The sequence below is a fragment of the Solanum tuberosum genome, unplaced genomic scaffold (assembly GCF_000226075.1).
Source record: "Solanum tuberosum cultivar DM 1-3 516 R44 unplaced genomic scaffold, SolTub_3.0 scf00110, whole genome shotgun sequence".
Taxonomy (NCBI): Eukaryota; Viridiplantae; Streptophyta; class Magnoliopsida; order Solanales; family Solanaceae; genus Solanum; species Solanum tuberosum.
Window position 1 is genome coordinate 479589 of NW_006239037.1, and position 6950 is coordinate 486538.

Sequence of the window (6950 nt, forward strand, 5' to 3'; positions counted from 1 at the left end):
GAAAATTTACTTACACACTTAAATATACTACTACTAGCAAACTAATACACTAAGAATTTTATCTATAATATTCTTTTATAAACAAAACTCATATATAAATAAAAATAATTCTCTTATCTCATTAATATAACATAAAGAAGAGGAATGTTATGTCATCCATCCAGAGTTATACCCCAAAAAAAAAAATAGAAGAGGAGGGAAAAGAGAAGGAGGAAGAGAGGAAATAAGGAGGGGGAGTAGACACATAAATCTTTCAAGACAGAGGAACAACAAAAGAATAAAGATCAGGAGGAATCCAAAGAGCATAAGAACAAGAAGGGAGGGGTTTGGAGAGGATAAGGTAGAGGTTAACACTGAAAATAAGTTTGGGGCTTTTAAGGATTAGATGTTTTCTCAATGATCTTTTCTCATCCTTAAGTTGATCTCTTGTCCTCTACAGACCCACCCCAATCAGCATTACTATAGATTTCAACTCTCTCATGGCCATGATTAGTATAAATCTTACCTTTGCTAAGATAACCTTTGAGGTACATGAAGATCTTGTATACTACATGTAGGCATGCTTGATAAATAAGGGGGAGTCACAGGGAGAGCAACAAAAAAGAAAGGGAAATTCAATACAAAAAATGGGTAGAAGAAGTATTTACGGGAAAAAACAACTTGACAAGGGGGTGTGGGTCGGAGAATAAATAGGGGGAAGATATACGGGCAAAGAGTAAGGAGATAGAGAACATTACTAGCTTGAGTAAATCAAATTCTATTTAAAAAAAAGACAAGGTAATTGAGGGGGGAAATAGAATGAAGGGGGAGAGGAATCTGGTTCTAAACATGGGGAAACATATGGTTATCAGATCGATAGCATTTTTTTATTTGGATGAGATTACAAATGAGGAGAAACAAAGAAGGAGAGAGGGAGGATGATGAATAAATTGAACGTAATCTAGATAGAGCAACAAAGGATAGAGATTTATCGCCAAGGCAGATAAGGCTTTAGGATAGTGGAGCCAAGAGAGGTAATTCAAGTCAATTGTCACTTCCTTTGCAAGTGGAAACAAGATTAGACAATGACATTGTTTTCAGCAGTTATCGGTGGAGTGAAAAAAAGATTCAAATGCAGATAAGTCAAACATTCCAATACTAAGGATCAAGGAAAGAAAGATCAAATTTCAAGAGCTATAAACATGAGCATGCATTAATACAAAATCATTTTCAACAACAGACCTCACAACTATGATATTTACTAAAAATGTTTTTCACATTATAGGACTTACATAGTTGTGAACATTAAGCTACTTTTTTTAGACTATGACTATTTACAAAAAAGTTTATCTAGCAAAAAGCGAGGGTCTTGGGGTCGGACGGAGAGTTACAGATCTAGGGTTAGAAAGTAACTCCACAGTGAAGTAAGTCAGGAGTGTTTGGATATCTACACCTATGCTTAAAGTATAAAAAGGAAATCAGAGAGGAAGAAAATAGGGAAAAGAGGCAAAAAAAAAAAGGCCACTTACATAGAGTTGCAAGCTAAACCACAAACTAGGCGCCTCTATCGAAATCACTTCTTGGATCCATTGTTCCACCAGAATAGGTCTCTACAGAATAAAAAAATGAGGAAGTTAGAAAACAAATGGAGAAGTTAAAGAGCAAGCTAAAAAAAATCTTACATTTGCATGCTGAGAAACAGGGTTAACATGGCAAACAAAAGGAAGGTGTTGATGATCGTACAACAAAAGGAAGATGAAGGTTGGATTCAATATAGCTCCAAGCGGCGATATGGGGAGAAAGAGAAGGAGCTCAAATTTGGAAAACCTATCTTCTAGGGTTTTGATATAGAAGTTGATCATTCCATTTAATGGACTGGGCCAAAAAACTTCTTGTTGTTTTGGGCTGATCCAATTTTTGGATTGGTCTTGTTTTGTACAAATTTATTTAAAATGAATAAAAAGAGCTACAACCTCCACTATTTAATTAAAAAAACATTTAACAATATACGTGTTTCAAAAGCAATTATTTGAATTATTAATTGCTCAAAAATGTACAAAGATGAGTTTTCATCGAAGATAGATCTGAATTTTGAAATAATTTGATGTCGTCTACTAAACCTTTCATTAATTTTGTGTGAGTGTGTGTATATAGCAAAACCACCAAATTTATGTTTTTTTAAGAGTTTAATGTCATACTAAATACGGAAGAAAGCATTTCACAAGTGAAGGATACATTGGAAAGGCTTCTTTAAAGAAGAGAGAAAAAATACTTACCCAAAAAAGTATTTGCCGACTTCTAACATATGACGATTAGAACAACATTATGTCCACCAACATATATTCGCCCATTGTTCTAGCCTCCATAAGCTAGTTCAGAGAATTCGTGACCTTTTCTCTTCCTTTCTTCCCAATTGTTTATCCCATAATTTCCTATTGTATTCATGTCATTAATTGGTTTATGGATGATCGTGATCTTGTATTGAGTATTTAATCGATACAAAATTTTAAATGCAAAGAAGAGAATGTTGGTTAATGAATAAATAATGGTGGACACATTATTGGTGAATTGAGTGTAAAACATTAAAGTATTATTGTTGAACTTCTAATTGCCATTTGTGTAGTTAAAATATTACTATTTAATTAGATTTTGATTTGTCGTAGGGGGGATACTATATTTCCTTGAAGGGGCATCTCGAATATTTCGCAAGTTCATTAAATATTCATAAAGAGAACAAATTTAATTCATCCTATTTCGAAAAATACGTCACCAACGGCACTTGAATCATGGAGAAATCTTAAGAGAGAGGAACAGATTTGTACCCACAATGTTCATCAATAAAACTATGTGTCTTCGTATTTTATTTCTGATTGCAATTTATTTTCTATAACCTTTAAAATTTGTTGCAAACAAATTGGCACGCCCAATGGGACCAAATCTGTCCTTCATCTCTTTTCTCACAAATCAGATCTGCAAATTTGAAGCCATAAAACTGCAAAGATGGAAGCTCTATTTCTATGGGTACTTCAAGTCTCGTCTTTAAATTTCATCAAGTCTACACTTCGACAAGCCTTGAAATATGGGGCATTTGTAGACATCGAAACTTTATAAGACTCTACAAGAGGAGTTCTATTTCAGTTGGGGTTCTTAGAGGCTACCTACCCTAAACCCTAATTCATGCTTATATAAATGTTATATATTCCATAGAAGTGAAATCTTGAATATTCCATAAAATCTTCGGATATTCATAAAGAGATCAAAATATGCTAGACCCTTCTTTATAAAATATTTCAAGAAGATTCACAAATTCTTTCATAGAGATAAAGTTTGAATCATCCTAGTTTGAGAAATACATCACTAATGACCCTCAAATTATGGAGATCAAGTCTAAATCATCTTAGTTCGAGAAATACGCCACTAACGGCCATCAAATTATGAAACATCCTAGTTCAAAAATATTCTATTAACTACCTTTGAATCACAGAGAAAATTCGGAGAGAAGAATCAAGGGAACAAACATAATTGTACTCATATTATTTTATCAATAATATTCTTGTTTCTTCAGATTTTATTTATAGTTGATTTATTTTCCATTATTTAAAATATGTTGCAAACCCATCAATTCCTAAATGTCAACTATCAACCAGATCGCCGAACCTACTTCAAGATATGAATTTTGATTATAAGTTTTGCAATCGTAAGAACTAACTCTTATTTCTAAACTTTAACACAAACCTCTCAAATTTTATGCTCCCAAGTCTTCCCAACTTGAAGACTATGTTCCTATTCTAGTTTAGACCTCACTAGATCTAGAAAGCAATAAAGACACAACTCGATAAAGCGCAATACAAACAAACTTGACTTAAGAACTATAAAACATTAGCCCATGGAACAGGTTCTTCAATCTTTTTTTCTTGTGTTGGCTCCACTTGGATCTTTAGTCAGAACACTCTCAAACATGAACTCCTTCTAATTGATTATGTTGTGTTAGTAACTCTATGAGTAATTGCGCAAGTCAATCAAAAACACTTGTTGTATTTATAGATGTGAGACTTCTCTTTCTTCAAAAGATGTCATTCCTTCTAAGGATTCCTTTTCTTTTGAGGATTCCATTTGCGACCCTTCCTTGATATTTCTTTCCACATAGGAATCCTCTAAGGGCATCTTTCTTTCTTTTTTCAAAATAATCACCCTATATAATTTTCATGTAATATCAAATTGTTATTTTTTTAAATTCTTTATTTAATATACAATTATATTTTATTGTAAATTTTAAATAACAACTACGAAAAATTGAAAAAAGAAATCAACAAGCACAACCGCAATCACAAACACAACAATTCTCTAGATCATACACTATCTTTTTTCCGAATATTGTTAAATTTGAAAACGACCTACCGGATTACTAAATTATTTTTGTGATTTTAAAAATCATTATGCTATGTATTGTATTGTTATCTTGTATTTAAATTATTATGTCATGTATTGTACTTTTAAATTAAATTTTTTCTTTTATCATTTAAATTTTGTGCAATCTTCATAGTGAAAATCAATAATAATATCAAATTATCTCTTAGAGTTTAAATTATTATGTCATGTATTGTATTTTTAAATTAAAATTTGTATTTTATCATTTAAATTTTGTGCAATCTTCATAGTGAAAATCAATAATAATATCAAATTATCTCTTAGAGTGACGAAAATTGAAAAAATATATTTAAAATATTGTTAATTCGGAATGAAAGTAGTATATATTAAATAATATATTTTTTAAAGTGTTGTAGTATATTTTTAAAAAATTACGAATATTAGAAATTTATTTAATAGTGAAAGTAGTATATATTAAATAATATATTTTTTAAAGTGTTGTAGTATATTTAAAAAAAAAAGAAATAATATTAAAATAATGAAAAAGTGAAATAGAGAGGTGAATAGTAGTTCGCCAAATTTGGAGAACTACTATTCACCTCTCTATAAATAGAGAATAGAGAGCTTTTTAGAGAGTGGTTGGAGATTCAGTTCTCTATTTTACTCTCCAAATATAAAGAATGAAGAGCAAAATAGAGTGGGGTTGGAGATGGTCAAGAAAGGAAAATGTATGCAATTGGACTCTTGTCAGAAACGTGCTCCATCCATCGCCATAATACTTTTGCTTTGTGTGGTTGACATTCTCCTATCATACTCGGACTTAGTTTGATAAGAATATGCCATCGCAACCCGTTCCTTTCATTTGTCCCCTATGTGTCAATCATCAAAATCGTTCTCAATCTAACACAAACTTTATAGTTAAGAGCTTCCTACATTTAGCATAACATGATAATAGTTCATGAAACAAAAAGTTATTATTGGGAGAGAGACCGTCAATTCAAAGGGGATAAAGCAAAGGGGCCCTATATTTTTCTCCTTTTTCTTATTGGAATAGAGACCGTAGAAGATGGTGGAACGAAAAGTTAATTTGAGATTGGCCATGGAAGAATAGGAAATATGGTCACATCCTATCTATTGTTCACTAATGATACTACATAGGTTAGAGTATTTAAATTATAGTTTGGCTTAAAACTATGTCTATGTGATGTATAAATATTCGAAACTTGGAGCTTGTTTGGTTAAAGATTATACCGTTGTTTTTAACCCAAAATAACATAACTAAGCCATAAGTCATAAGTTAGAAAATTAAATAGGCTCTTAAATTTAGAGACTCTTAAATTGGTTTACTCTACTCAACAAAGCTTAGACGTATGAGAAGAGATTGCCTAGTTTTTTTTAAAATAGTTTTGAATCTTGATCTCCCATAGTTTCATTTTAACGGATAAATTGTCGGTAATTTGTAATTTCCTCTCTCCTTCCAGAAATTTTCTCAAAAGCTAATAGAGCAATTTTTTAGAGCTCATTATTTTCTTTTTAAATTTTAAGCCAACAAGCTCACCTTCCCCTAAATCCCAAGATATCTTCTAATTTTAAGCCAACAAGCTCACCTTCCACCAAAACCCCTAAAACCCAAAATCTGAACTCAAAAGTTAAGAATGTTATTTATTAGCCAATTTCAGCTGCATGGATCGGTTAAAATCTTAATTATAGAGTAGTGTACATTGATTTCTCTAATGAATAACATATAGTAATATCTTTGAATGCTTCAATAAGCCCTTTTTTTTGTCGGACATAGCATCATCGTCAGGTATATCCAAATCATCATCCAAATAAATCAAGAACCAAGTCCGTGTCGCGCTTCTTTCTTACTCGATTCTAGAAATAATCTTTGGATTGAATTGAGAATACTTATAGCTCTCAATTTTAGAATCATCAGTAGAATCACAACAATCAGAGTCCGCCTTTACGACTGGCATATTTCTCTTTATTTCAACACTAAGAAGCTCTTTTTCACCTATAAATGCCCTGTTTTCCCTTTCCATGACTTGTCATCACATAAATCAGCCTCCAAGTAACTAAAATCAAATACAATATTGCAGTCAGAATAAAGATATTTAATGCTTAGAACCCTACAAAACTATTCGGAAAGTAATGCATCAAATCAGAAGTTTTAGGAATTCGATTTTCAGTTATATTTCGTAAAAAAAAGCAACCGAACTTATTGAGAATAAGTAGTTAGTTTGTTAGTTAAGTTTCTGTTATGTAACTAACTCTGCCAACTGTATTAGTTTGTTAGAGAATGCACAATGTGTGATCTATGTGTGATCTATATAAGGAGCACATTCTCCTTTATTGTAATCAATCAGAAATAAAAATCCTCATTCCTCTCTTCTTCAATTCTTCTGTTCCTTCCATAACTGCTTCCATGGAAGAGTAGCTTTCATGGCTTCTATCATAAAAGCTTAAGGTTTACATGGTATCAGAGCAGCGACACTGGGATTGTCTTTCTAGCTGCGTACAAGTTCTGTAATCAGATTCAAAATCGTTCAAATAACTCTCAACCATGCCAGAGTTAACAGTCGCAACTCTCGAACATAATCATC